The sequence below is a fragment of the Phocoena phocoena genome, chromosome 7 (genome assembly GCF_963924675.1).
Source record: "Phocoena phocoena chromosome 7, mPhoPho1.1, whole genome shotgun sequence".
Lineage (NCBI taxonomy): Eukaryota > Metazoa > Chordata > Mammalia > Artiodactyla > Phocoenidae > Phocoena > Phocoena phocoena.
In genome coordinates, this window is record NC_089225.1 from 47817409 (window position 1) to 47833023 (window position 15615).

The window sequence follows — 15615 nt, forward strand, 5'->3', positions numbered from 1 at the left end:
TAACCCCTTTCTAATCTAATGAAACAGCAAGCTAAGATGAAGAAACTTTTGATAGGAAGAATAAGAGTAGGAAATAACCTGTCAGAGCATTTATCAATTAGGTTGGGCTGGGACTGGCTTAGTAGAGAACAAGTCCAAAACAACTCCAAAACTCTAATTGGTTTAACATAAAAATGTTTCTTTCTTTGTCATGTTATACGTGCAAAGCAGATTGGTGGAGAGCTCTTTTTCACCAAGGAACTCAGGTGATAGAGTTACTTACATGCACTTGTGCTAACATTAGTGAAAAAAAATAACTAAATAAAATAAATTGATACCAGGGGAAATGTCAAGCACACTGCACATCTCATAACTTTACCATCTCATAACTTTGGTATCTGGAAGATGTAACCTTCTCAATACTATTTGTGGTTCAAGAGCAAGGGGGAAAGGCACACAAGCTCTTCACCACCACATACTCTTTTGGCCAGAAAAAGTTACAGGGCCCACTCACCCCAGAAACTGGCCTTCCATGTGCCTGAAAGGGAGGAATATGGAATGTTGGTGGCTGCTAGTAACATCTACTAAAATGCAGGCCTGGGTTGGAGGTGGGTAGGTAGAGAGGACATCAGGAGAGGAGAGTCAGTGAAAGGTTGAAAAGAAGGCTAAGAAGGTACACAAGGAGCAGACCTCCCAACCCCTGCCTAAGTATAACCCTCAGATTCAAATATTTGATTGACATACAGAAGTTGGGGGAAAATAGTTTTAGTCCACTGCTTTTAGCATAGAACTTCAATGTAATTGTTACAAGATCTTCTGAATCAGAAACACAGGACAGGCATTTTCAAGAATTTTTTTTCAGACAGTTCAAGCCAGATCTCTCTTATTTTGCTGAGCACTACAATTTGAAAATAGGTGCTAGGTCTTCCATAATTTAATGTGTTTATGGGAAAACACAAAAATCAAAGAAGCGTCATTCATTCTCATTCTTTCACTTCTGTTTATGAGATCCAGTACAAGAAAATGAAAATTTGTTAAAGTCCCAGAAACACTTTGTGCAGATTGTTTAAAAAATCTTTTAAGGGGATTATATATCTTCAGTGATGTTAAGCTTTGTGCAATTATGCCTAAAATTAATCTCATTTGGATGAGTCACTTTACCAAATTCGTTTATTATACGATAGCTTCTGCAATATATTTGATTCTCTTCCGGCTGTAGCTAAATTGTAATCATCTGTGCTGGCAAGTCTCTAGGTGAAGTTGCATACTAGGTATTTTTACATCCAAGGCAATTTAATGCCAAAATGTATCCGTGTTCTGTAACAAGAGATTCTAAACAAATCTAACAGAGTTTGTATGCTTCCTTTATCTTTTGTAAAAACTATTGGTAGTTGCAAAAATAACATAATCTGTTCTCAAGCATAGTATTTAATTATTGGCTCATAATTTTATTAGATTCAGTGCAGCAACTGTAATGAGTTTGTGTTCAATTCTGCATTCAGAATCAAGATCTAGGGATTAAGTAATCTTCTTATATTCCTATTCATAACTAAACTCCAAAAGCATTATATCAATTTGATAAGATGTAAAACCTCAAGGAAATTGCTGTGGTCAGCTAGATCTGTAGTCTTAATTTTGATAGCAGAGATAATATGATAACTTCCTCAGGAATTTATTTTCTTACAGTTCTTTTAAACCTACTGCATTTCCTTGCAGGCGTGTCTCTGACAGCAAACCGAGAAGACTTTTTCCCCTTCATTTTTCATTTTTTGACAAAGAAAGAAAACAAAGTCAGGGAGTAATCCTTTTCCTAGAATAAGAGCAGCAGAGCCTTTTAAAGGACCTTCATTATTTTATGTGGTAAATGTTCACAGCTCTCACATTTATTGGCATAGCTGTCAACATGTATATTCAGTTTGATAATAATGTTCCAGCTTAACGAGGCCTCTTGGAATTATTTATTATTAAATTTCATTACTTTCTGCAAATGTTCATGCTGATTAAGCCCACCCTTTCAGGCTCTACCACACTTAGACCAGTCACAGTGTGACGTGACAAGATGGTGAAATTTAAGCTAACGTACTTTCCACAGGAACTGTCTTGTCAAACCTTTAAATATAATTTAATGAAATGTCTGTTGACGTAACTATGGAAAGTGGAAAAACTCATTTATAAAATCAACCAACCATACCTGAAGAACATTTGCTCTTTCTGACATGACAAGAATTACTTAAACATTTTGGACTGCCTTTGTGTGGGAAGAATTGCCACATGTGGCATTTGCCAAATATTCTGCCCATTATACTCTGCGATAAATATGGCACATCTTTCCTGACGAGCATTACTCCCAAGGCTCAGACCTCCATAAAAATGCCTTGAAAAGTATGAAGTGATATAGAAATATAACATGCTATTATCTTTACAGATGTTGACAGTCAGGAAAGATCTTGTCTAAATTCTTGATGGTTCTGTAATGTAATAAAAGAATAGGAATATATTATATATTATCACTATTGCCATAAGAGGAAATCTAGAGAGTAATTTCATGCATAGCATGGAGAAGGCCTGTGAATGGGATAGATAGATAAATAGATTATAGATAGATAGATAATTTCCAACATGGAATATGAAAGTATTAAGGTTTTATGGAGTCAATTCAATAGGAAAAAGCACTGTGGTAATAAGAGAAAGGGTATGGGCCCACTAAATCAAAATCGTCATGGGCAAGCTGTGGGATAAGAATATCCCAAGAATATGCCCAAAGAATGGCAGCCAAAAGCAGCTTAAACTTGTCCATTTGGGGTTCCTGCATTATACTCCAGAGTTCTAGCACTGCACCAACCATATTTTTATACTGGGTTTGTCCTCATTTTTCATGAGTTCTTTGAGGCTAGGGACCTTGTTTTATTGTTTGTTTTGTTTTCTTTTATGTTTCATTTCTTTAGCACCTAGAACAGTATCTAAGACATAGGAGGTGATCAATAAATGTTAAATAGATTAATTGGAAGTAGAGAAAATAATCATAACCAAAAACCAACTTGGAAAATTTCCTTACATGCAAATGGGCTTAAAATTATTTTCATATTCCTCAAAAGGAGAAACAAAATGAGGTACTGGTGAAGGTGGAGGCAGAAAAAAGTAGACGAAATTTTTTCTAAAATTCTGAGGAAGGATTATTTTATACCCTTTCTTTCTGATGTGGTCTGGTTGGAAATGTGTCTGTTATTCAAATCAGCAAATATTTGGGTGCCTCCTTTTGAATGCCTAGGCAGCGTGGAGAAGATAGACTAATATATGCAGTGCATTTCCTACTCATGAGGACCATATAGTCTGTTTCAAACACATGCTGATTTTACAAAGCCCACATCAACACGCCCTCAGAAATGTAAAATTTTGAGAGAACAGCGTGCTGTGTTAATCTACTATTTTTCTCTTGGAAGATCTCATCAAAAGGTACATGTCAAGTTGTGCTTTGGAGTACAGCAAGATTGTGAATAAGTGAAGGAGGCCTTGAGTGAGAAAAAAAAGCCGACTTTTAGGGAAGTAGATATAAAAAGAGGGCATGAGAACCTACCAAAAACAAAAGGAGTGGTGAGCAAAAGTAGAACCCAGAAAGATTTTGGAGACAACAGGCTCACATCTAAAACAATTTGGAAGGTAGGAATTGAAAGATTATGATAAAGAATGGAAATAATCAATGGGCTTAAAAGGTATTCATACAGTAGCAGTCATTTATCCTCTTAACCAAAATTTGTTGAATAAATTATTATGTTCTCATAGGAAAAGGAGAAAGGAAAGGATTTTTAAGATAGCATTTATTGAGTTATTTTGTGCCAGGCCCGAGGCCTCCTGTTTTACCTACAGCATCTCAATCCTTGTGGTGATTCCTTTTGTAAAAGGAAAGTGAAGTACAGAGAAGTTATTTGTGCCAAAGTCACAGAGCTGTTAAGTGGACTTGAACCCCCGTCTTTCTATAACAAAAACACGTTTTGTTTTGTTTTTTCCCTGTCCCTTGCCCACCATGTACATACTGCCTCCCGAAGTTGCCTCCAACCAACACATCCAGTGACAGGTCCTCTACACAAAGACCTTTTAAATAACAAAAGAGATATATATAACATCTTACAGAAGAACCCAATACATAGCTACATAGCTAGATAGTGATAGAGATTTGACCATTAAATAGCAATTGAAAAGCACCACACAAAAGCAACTGTAAAATAGTTTTATCAAAATTTTGGACAAACAAACAAACCCAGAAGTATGAAGAAATCGAAAACAAATTATACCATCAGCATCCTTAAACGTACATACACGCTTCTACAAATCCAGAACCTTAGTTTCTTAATCACTGAACCTATTTTAAATCATTTTACAATTGTTATTTTATTCACCCATAATGTTTGCCCACAGATATATTTGTATCATGCTGAGTTTGGGATAATGTTAGAGCACGTAGTTCATAATAACCTAGTGAGAACTGGAGTTACAAAAGTAATCTTCAGAAAAATATCTCCATAATCAGCCTCAAACAGGTGGTATCCAGGGTCCAACGTGAGAAGACCTGGCCAATCCCAGAGTTCAATCCAGACTCTTGAGATGGCCTTGAGGCTACTGTTTGTATTCACCATGGTTTTTCCATCTGTAAATTAAGATTGAAAATTTCTTCTTCAGTTTCCTGTCTTTTACAGTAAGGCACCAAACTTAAACAGTAAATTAGTGTTCTACAATGGCTCTGACTACATAGTCTCCAAGGAGTAAGTAACTAGATTTAATCCTATGGAAGGGCACAGACAGAGCCCCCTTCAAAGGACACTGGAAGAGGGTTGGCAGACCTTTCTGTCCAGGAGTATTGTACTTTGACATCATTGGCACTCACACTGCCAGCCCCTTAGTCAACCCATGGAACATATTCAGTGCCATGGCTGGGCAATACTGGGGCCTTAGGAAACATAACAACAGCATTATCTACTGAAAAGATCTTTTGAAAAAGATCTTAGGTCTTTGAGTCAGGCACTCATGATTTGAAAACAAACTCTAATACTTTACTTTTCTGTTTTCTCTTCTGTGACACCAGGATAGCACAACTCCCCATCTGGGTTTTTTTCAATGGTTAAAGGAGGTAAACCATGTAAAGAGCCTATGATAGTGTCTGAAACTTAGCAGAGCTCCAAAATAATAGTTACTCCTGGTATTGTTTGATTGGCCCTATAACACAGCTAAGAAAACAGAAGTATAAAGAGTTTAAATGTCTTTTCTTCTATCACACAATGGAAAGACCTGGACTGACTCCAAATTTGTGTTCATAGCAGAGAAGAACCTGTGATCTGGAGAAAAAAGATTTTAAAAACATATTTGGAGGTCAGAGTTGTTAGGGCAATTTCATAATTTTATAATTAACTAAAAATAGCTTTATTGTAAGCCAAGGGATCTCAACAGCAGTCCCAGTTTGATCTGGACATCTACACTTCACTGCTTATACTTCACAACAAACCTTCAAATTGGAAAATGCACTGGAGTAATTAAGATTTTTAATTGGAAGAAAAAGTATACAATTTGCAAAATGTATTTAATTAGCCCTCAGACCACTCACTGATCCAACACATAATTTCCAAAGCAGTTGTACAATTCAGTACATAGTTTTTGCTAAAAAGGAAACCATATTATTAAAAAAAAACCCAGCTAGATCTGACTTAGAGGGTAAATGTGTCCAGATCAAATTATATTCTTACTTCTTGACGTTTAGCCCAATCCCCTTTAATGTCTCACTTCTTTTTTAATGCTTTCAAGCTTGTTTTTTTATTAATTATACAAATCATTAGTATTAAAAGGCAATATAATTGTTTCAAGAAGTGGCTTCACAGACTATCTGCATATTTAATCAACTGCCTCTAAATTTTTAATCATTTGAGTCCAGGTTCTTGTCTTGAAGCTTAACGTGATAACAAACCTACCAACCGGTAGAACTAATTGGTACAAAATTAGTCAATAATTTATAAGGTAAGGAAAAAAAATATTGGCTGTTATGAAGGTATAAGACCACCAGCCATAGTTATTTCTGAGAGGTAGCAGCAAAAACAGTACTTGGTTCTACAAATCTATGGCACACTGCTGACATCCACTGGCAGTTCCTTGGCATTGTTCAGATTCCTTGAATTTTTAGTGTAAGACTTGTAAAAAAAAAAAAACAAATCAGTGGGTCTTACATATTTATGCCTTTCTTTAATGTTAACATTAGTTGGATTAACTTGTACATCCATTACATTGAGTGAATCATGTGTCCAATTTTTAAAAGCTTGAAATTCAATAATAGATGGGAATCATTCTGTGTATTCTGAGTTAGAGTGATTCCCGTGAAGCTCCTGACCACTGTAAGTTTGAGAGAAGACAAACGGAAACATAGTGAGAAGAGAAAACATCTTCACTTCAGTAGTGAAAATCAGTATTGTAGTGTTATACTAATGGGAATTTGGTGAAATGCCTTGCCTCTGTCATTTTGAAAACAGTGAAGCTTTTGACAAGGACTAGCACTGGGTAGCAATGGTCAAGTGCACTAAGGTAGTGGCTCTCAAAGTTTAGTAAACATTAGAACCATGTGGATTGCTTATTACAGTTGCAGATTTGGGGGCTTCATTGCAGAGCTACATCAGAATCTTTGAGAAAATTTTCTAATTCATTTGGCTCACAAGCCACGCTTTGAGGAATACTGACCTAAGAATAAAATTTCTTATCCTTAGTGCTCCAAACATGGAATTACATGCAGAATGCAGAACATATACTAGTTTGGATGCCCTACTGGGGGCAACATGGGGGAGAAGTTCAACTTTACCAGTGGAACAACTTATTTAAATGTTTTCTTTTTGTATTATATCTATCACTTTTGTATTCTATCACTTCCAGTAATTTGATCATCATATCATTCAAAAATTATTTTAAAAATTTTTTTCAAATCTTCCAGGCAGTGCATATAAGACAGAAATAATTTATGATTGTTTATAAATAGAAATCAGATCCCCAGAAAGAAAATGAAATTAAATAGGTCAAGAGTAATGAGTGTGAAACACTCAAAGGCAATATGTAATTTATACTCACTATACATATCAATGTCTTAGCAGTATTGTGTTATCTGTGGGTGGTAAAATCATGGGTGAATTTTTTTGCTACTTTTGTCTGATTTTGTTGCAATGAAGATGTGCTATTTATGTTATTTTTTAAAATTTAGCTAAACATATCCTACAGGTTCTGGGGAAACCATGGATGCAGGGAGGACTCAATGGTACATTCAGCAGTCTTGATAATATTTAACCAGTCATCTTCATCATTATTATCATCATTCCCACATCATTCTAAATCCCACAACTGAGCCTTCAATCAACCAGAAGATTCATGGGTGCCTTTAAGAACTGAATCACTACACAGAGAGTTTGGGTATTTACTTGGAAACTACAATTTAATAACTTTAAATTAATAATTGTGACTTGGAGTGAAGACCAATTTTGAGAAGAACCAACAAGGTAGAGGACATAAGGGGAAAAAAGCACAAAGGCTAAGCTATTTTCTATGATAAACCAAGGAAAAGGTGTTCTAGAGATGGGGTTATAAAATGATAAAGGCAGGAGGGACAGCATCTAGAACTTAGAGGGGGAAAAACTATGTTCAATATTTTGGAGGGACTAAAAATTAAGTAGGTAGATTGCAAGTCCAAGTAGGTTATTTCTTTTTACTGTAATAAAATGTCACAGTATTACAAAGTACAGTAATAAAAAAGCAATGCCCTTTCAGAGAACATGCTCACGCCACCTCCAGGCTCCCAAGAGCCTGTGTAGGGTTTGTGTGTGTCTGGGATAATGTTGCTGGAAGAGGACTGAGGAGTTTGGTGGTGAAGCAACTATTTTTTTTTAATTTTTTATACAGCAGGTTCTTATTAGTTATCTGTTTTATACATATTAGTGTATATATGTCAATCTCAATCTCCCAATTCATCCCACCACCACCAACCCCCCTGCCACTTTGAAGCCACATTGTAATCTTTACTAGTCTATCAGTATAAAAGCTGGAAGCTCCCTAGCCTCAGAAAATAAAAACAGGTCTCTTAATGAAAATTCTCTAGTTCCTTTGAGTTACAAAACCACAGCCTGGGGAGAGAGCCTAAATTTAGACTTTTTTTCTTTCCTTAAGGAATTGTCAAGCAGCTGCCAAGATGTCTGTTCATTGTCCATTGAGAATTAATGGGAAATAAGGAATCCACGTGTTTTGGCAGAAGAGTAACATGCTCAGATCGAAACACTAGTTCGAATGGACAAGACATCCAGTAATCCACATGGATATTTTACTAGACAAGAATGCCAGTTCACGTTAAGAAATGACAAACAATTGAGATAGGCAAACAGAAAAGTAGAGAGTATAAAATCACTTAAATACTTTTCTCCATTGTTGATTAGTCTTTTTTTTCTCTAAAATGAAAAGAGATTGATTTTTCTGATTATACAAAATATACCCATTCATCAAAAGCAATAAAGAAAAAAATATAAAGCCAAATATAAAGTCAGCCAAAGAATAGCACTAATTTTATATCATAGGCAGAGCAGGGTCAACTAATTCTACTCTCATTTTTGTAAACATCCTTCTACCATGTGCACTCACACATACAATTTTTCTCAAAAATTGTGATTTTTTTTCCCATCAATGAATTTAGATATATGAGCATCCATTATGATGATTATGACCAATCCCCTAGGTATTTTCTGTTTTTTACAATTGTAAATGATGCTGCAGTAAACATCTACTCTTGCCCACTTCCAATTCATTATCCACAAAGTTTCAAGAGTGATCTTGTCCAAATATAAATCCTATTTTATCATTTTTCATTTGTTTGTTTAAAAGCCATCAATGGCTTTCCATTACCCTTAATGGATAGGAAGCCCAGAGATAAACCCATGCACATATGGTAACCTAATTTATGACAAAGGAGGCAAGAACATACAATGGAAAAAAGATAGCCTCTTCAATAAGTGGTACTGAGAAAACTGGACAGCTACATGTAAAAGAATGAAATTAGAACACTACCTAACACCATATATAGAAATAAACTACAAATGGATTAAAGACCTAAATGTAAGACCAGACACTATAAAACTCTTAGAGGAAGACATAGGAGAAACACTCTTTGACATAAACCTCAGCAAGATCTCTTTTGACCCACGTCCTAGAGTAATGAAAACAAAAATAAATAAATAAACGGGACCTAATTAAACTTAAAAGCTTTTTGCACAGCAAAGGAAACCATAAACAAGATGAAAAGACAACCCTCAGAATGAGAGAAAATATTTGCAAATGAAGCAACGGACAGAGGGTTAATCTCCAAAATATACAAACAGCACATGGAGCTGAATATCGAAAAAACAAACAACCCAATCAAAAAATGGGCAGAAGACCTAAATAGACATTTCACCAAAGAAGACATAAAGATCCCAAAGAGGCACATGAAAACCTGCTCAACATCACTAGTTATTAGAGAAATGCAAATCAAAACTACAATGAGGTGTCAACTCATACTGGTTAGAATGGCCATTATCCAAAAATCTACAAACAACAAATGCTGGGAAGGGTGTGGAGAAAAGGGAACACTTTTGCACTGTTGGTGGGAATGTAACTTGGTACAGCCACTATGGAGAACAGTATGGAGGTTCCTTAAAAAACTAAAAATAGGGAGATTGGTTCAAGATTGTGAACTAGAAGGACGTGCATACACTCCCTCTTGTGAGAGCACCAGAATCACAACTAACTGCTGAACAATTATGAACAGGAATATGCTGGAACTCATCAAATAAAATACCCCACATCCAAGGACAAAGGAGAAGCCGCAGTGAGTAGGAAGGGCACAATCACAATAAAATCAAATCCCATAACTGCTAGGTAGCTGACTCGCAAACTGGAGAACACTTATACCACAGAAGTCCACCCACTGGAGTGAAGGTTCTGAGCCCCACTTCAGGCTTCCCAACCTGGGGGTCCGGCAGTGGGAGGAGGAATTCCCAGACAATCAGACTTTGAAGGCTAGAGGGATTTGATTGCAGGACTTCAACAGGACTGGAGAAACAGAGACTCTATGCTTGGCACACACAAATGGTGTGTGCATCAGGACGCAGGGGAAGGGCAGTGACCCCATAGGAGACTGAACCAGACCTACCTGCTAGTGTTGGAGGGTCTCCTGCAGAGACAGGGTGTGGCTATGGCTCACTGTGAGGAAAAGAACACTGTAGAAGATCTAGGAAGTACTCCTTGGCATGAGCCCTGCCATAGTCCACCATTAGCCCCACCAAAGAGCCTGGTAGGCTCCAGTGCTGGGTCACCTCAGGCCAACCAACCAACAGGGAGGGAACCCAGCCCCACCCAACCGCAGACAAGTGGATTAAAGTTTTACTGAGCTTTGCCCACCAGAGCAACACCCAGCTCTACCCACCACCAGTCTCTCCCATCAGGAAGCTTGCACAGACCTCTTAGATAGCTTCATCCACCGGAGAACAGACAACAGAAGCAAGAAGAACTACATTCCTGCAGCCTGTGGAACAAAAACCACATTCACAGAAAAATAGACAAGATGAAAAGGCAGAGGGCTATGTACCAGATGAAGGAACAAAATAAAACCCCAGAAAAACAACTAAATGAAGAGGAGATAGAAAACCTTACAGAAAAAGAATTCAGAATAATGATAGTGAAGATGATCCAGGACCTCAGAAAAAGAATGGAGGCAAGATTGAGAATATGCAAGAAATGTTTAACAAAGACCTAGAAGAATTAAGAACAAACACCTAGAAGAATTAAAGAACAAACATAGATGAACAATGCAACAACTGAATTGAAAAATACACTAGAAGGAATCAATAGCAGAATAACTGAGGCAGAAGAACGGATAAGTGACCTGGAAGACAGAATGGTAGAAATCACTGCAACAGAACAGAATAAAGAAGAAGTAATGAAAAGAAATGAAGACAGCCTAAGAGACCTCTGGGACAACATTAAACACACCAACACTAGCATGACAGGGGTCCCAGAAGGAGAAGAGAGAGAGAAAGGACCCGAGAAAATATTTGAAGAGATTGTAGTCAAAAAATTCCCGAACATGGGAAAGGAAATAGCCACCCAAGTCCAGGAAGCACAGAGAGTCCCATACAGGATAAACCCAAGGAGAAACCCACTGAGACACATAGTAATCAAATTGGCAAAAATTAAAGGCAAAGAAAAATTATTAAAAGCAACAAGGAAAAAATGACAAATAACATAGAAGGGAACTCCCATAAGGTTAACAGCCGATATCTCAGCAGAAACTCTACAAGCCAGAAGGGAGTGGCACAATATATTTAAAGTGATGAAAGGAAAGAACCTACAATGAAGATTACTCTACCCAGCAAGGATCTCATTCAGATTCGATGGAGAAATCAAAACCCTTACAACCAAGCAAAAGCTAAGAGAATTCAGCACCACCAAACCAGCTCTACAGCAAATGCTAAAGGAACTTCTCTAAGTGGGAAACACAAGAGAAGAAAAGGACCTACAAAAACAAACCCAAAGCAATTAAGAAAATGGTCACAGGAACATATATATCAATAATTACCTTAAACGTGAATGGATTAAATGTTCCAACCAAAAGACACAGGCTGGCTGAATGGATACAAAAACAACACCCATATATATGCTGCCTACAAGAGACCCACTTCAGACCTAGGGACACATACAGACTGAAAGTGAGGGGATGGAAAACAATATTCCATAAAAATGGAAATCAAAAGAAAGCTGGAGTAGCAATACTCAAATAAGATAAAGTAGACTTTAAAATAAAGAATGTTACAAGAGACAAGGAAGGACACTACATAATGTTCAAGGGATCAATCCAAGAAGAAGATATAACATTTATAAATATATATGCACCCAAAATAGGAGCACCTCAATACATAAGGCAACTGCTAACAGCTATAAAAGAGGAAATCGACAGTAACGCAATAATAGTGGGGGACTTTAACACCTCACTTACACCAATGGACAGATCATCCAGACAGAAAATTAATGAGGAAACACAAGCTTTAAATGACACAATAGACCAGATAGATTTAATTGATATTTATAGGAAATTCCATCCCAAAACAGCAGATTACACTTTCTTCTCAAGTGCGCACGGAACATTCTCCAGGATAGATCACATCTTGGTTCACAAATCAAGCCTCGGTAAATTTAAGAAAACTGAAATCATATCAAGCATCTTTTGCAACCACATCGCTATAAGATTACAAATCAATTACAGGGAAAAAAAGGTAAAAAACACAAAAACATAGAGGCTAAACAATACGCTACTAAATACCCAAGAGATCGCTGAAGAAATCAAAGAGGAAATCAAAACTACCTAGAGACAAATGACAATGAAAACACGACGATCCAAAAGCTATGGGATGCGGTAAAAGCAGTTCTAAGAAGGAAGTTTAGAGCAATAGAATCCTATCTCAAGAAACACGAAAAATCTCAAACAACCTAACCTTACACCTAAAGGAACTAGAGAAAGATGAACAAACAAAACCCAAAGTTAGTAGAAGGAAAGAAATCATAAAGATCAGAGCAGAAATAAATGAAATAGGAACAAAGAAAACAATAGCAAAGATCAATAAAACTAAAAGCTGGTTCTTTGAGAAGGTAAACAAAATTGATAAACCTTTAGCCTGACTTATCAAGAAAAAGAGGGAGAGGACTCAAATCAATAAAATTAGAAATGAAAAAGGAGAAGTTACAACAGACACCACAGAAATACAAAGTATCCTAAGAGACTACTACAAGCAACTCTATGCCAATAAAATGGACAACCTGGAAGAAATGGACAAATTCTTAGAAAGGTAAAACCTTCCAAGACTGAACCAGGAAGAAATAGAAAATATGAACAGACGAATCACAAGTAATGAAATTGAAACTGTGATTAAAAGTCTTCCAACAAACAAAGTCCTGGTCCAGATGGCTTCACAGGTAAATTCTATAAAACATTTAGAGAAGAGCTAACACCCAAATTACTCCAAAAAATTCCAGAGGAAGGTACACTCTCAAACATTCTACAAGGCCACCATTACCCTGATACCAAAACCAGAGAGAGATACCTCAAAAAAAGAAAATTACAGACCAATATCAGTGATGAATATAGATGCAAAAATCCTCAACAAAATCCAGCAACACATTAAAAGGATCATACACCATGATCAAGTGGGATTTATCCCAGGGATGCAAGGATTCTTCAACATACGCAAATCAATCAGTGTGATACACCACATTAACAACTGAAGAATAAAAAACATATGATCATCTCAATAGATGCAGAAAAAGCTTCTGACAAAATTCAACACCCATTTATGATAAAAACTCTCCAGATAGTGGGCATAGAGGGAATCTATCTCAACATAATAAAGGCTGTATGCAAGAAACCCACAGCAAACATCATTCTCAATGATGAAAAAACGAAAGCATTTCCTCTAAGATCAGGAACAAGACAAGGTTGCCCACTCTCATCGCTGTTATTTGACATAGTTTTGGAAGTCCTAGCCATGGCAGTCACAGAAGAAGAAGAAATAAAAGGAATACAAATTGGAAAAGAAGAAGTAAAACTATCACTGTTTGCAGATGACAGGATACTGTAAGTAGATAATCCTAAAGATGCCACCAGATAACTACTAGAGCTAATCAATGAATTTGGTAAAGTTGAAGGATACAAAATCAATGCACAGAAATCTCTTGCATTCCTATACACTTATAACAAACGATCAGAAAGGAGAATTAAGGAAACAATCCCATTCACCACTGCAACAAAAAGCATAAAATACCTAGGAATAAACCTACCTAAGGAGGTAAAAGACCTGTACTCAGAAAAGTATGAGACACTGATGAAAGAAATCAAAGATGACACAAACAGATGGACATATACCATGTTCTTGTATTGGAAGAATCAATATTGTGAAAATGACTATACTTCCCAGAGCAATCTACAGGTTCAATGCAATCCCTGTCGAATTACCAATGACATTTTTCACAGAACTAGAACAAAAAGTCTTAAAATTTGTATGGAGACACAAAAGACCCCAAATAGCCAAAGCAATCTCGAGGGAAAAAAACGGAGCTGGAGGAATCAGACTCCCTGACTTCAGACTACACTACAAAGCTACAGTAATCAAGACAATATGGTACTGGCACAAAAACAGAAATATAGATCAATGGAACAGGATAGAAAGCCCAGAGATGAACCCACGCACCTATGGTCAACTAATCTGACAGAGGAGGCAAGAATATACAATGGAGAAAAGACAGTCTCTTCAATAAGTGGTGCTGGGAAAACTGGACAGCTACATGTAAAAGAATGAAATTAGAACACTCACTAACACCATACAAAAAAGCAAACTCAAAATGGATTAAAACCTAAATGTAAGACCAGACAGTATAAAACTCTTAGAGGAAAACATAGGAAGAACACTCTTTGACGTAAATCACAGGAAGATCTTTTTTGACTCACCTTCTAGAGTAATGGAAATAAAAATAAACAAATGGGACCTCATAAAACTTAAAAGCTTTTGCACAGCAAAGGAAACCACAAACAAGACGAAAAGACAACCCTCAGAATGGGAGAAAACATTTGCAAGTGAATCAACTGACAAAGGATTAATCTCCAAAATACATAAACAGCTCATGCGGCTCAATATCAATAAAACAAACAACCCAATCCAGAAGTGGGCAGAAGACCTAAATAGACATCTCTGCAAAGAAGACATACAGATGGCCATGAGGCACATGAAAAGCTGCTCAACATCACTAGTTATTAGAGAAATGCAAATCAAAACTACAATGAGGTATCACCTCACACCGGTTAGAAGGGCCATCATCCAAAAATCGACAAACAACAAATGCTGGAGAGGGTATGGAGAAAAGGGAACCTTCTTCCACCGTTGGTGGGAATGTCAATTGATGCAGTCACTATGGAGAATAGTATGGAGGTTCCTTAAAAAACTACAAATAGAATTACCATATGACCCAGCAGTCCCACTACTGGGCATATATCCAGAGAAAACCATAATTCAAAAAGACACATGCACCCCAATGTTCATTGCAACACTATTTACAGTAGCCATGTCATGGAAGCAACCTAAATGCCCATCTACAGATGAATGGATAAAGAAGATGTGGTACATATGTACAATGGAATATTACTCAGCCATAAAAAGGAGCGAAACTGTGTTGTTTGTAGAGACGTGGATGGACCTAGAGACTGTCATACAGAGTGAAGTAAGTCAGAAAGAGAAAAGCACATCGTATATGAACACATATATTTGGAATCTAGAAAAATTGTACAGATAAACTGGTTTGCAAGGCAGAAATAGAGACACAGAACATATGGACACCAAGGAGGGATGTGCCAGGGGGTGGTGGGATGAACTGGGGGACTGAGATTGGTATATATACGGTAATATTTATAAAATAGATAACTAGTAAGAACCTGCTGTATAAAAAAATAAATTTAAAAAAAACTAAACTAAAAATAGAACTACCATATGACCCAGCAATCCCACTACTGGGCATATACCCTGAGAAAACCATAAATCAAAAGGACACATGTACCCC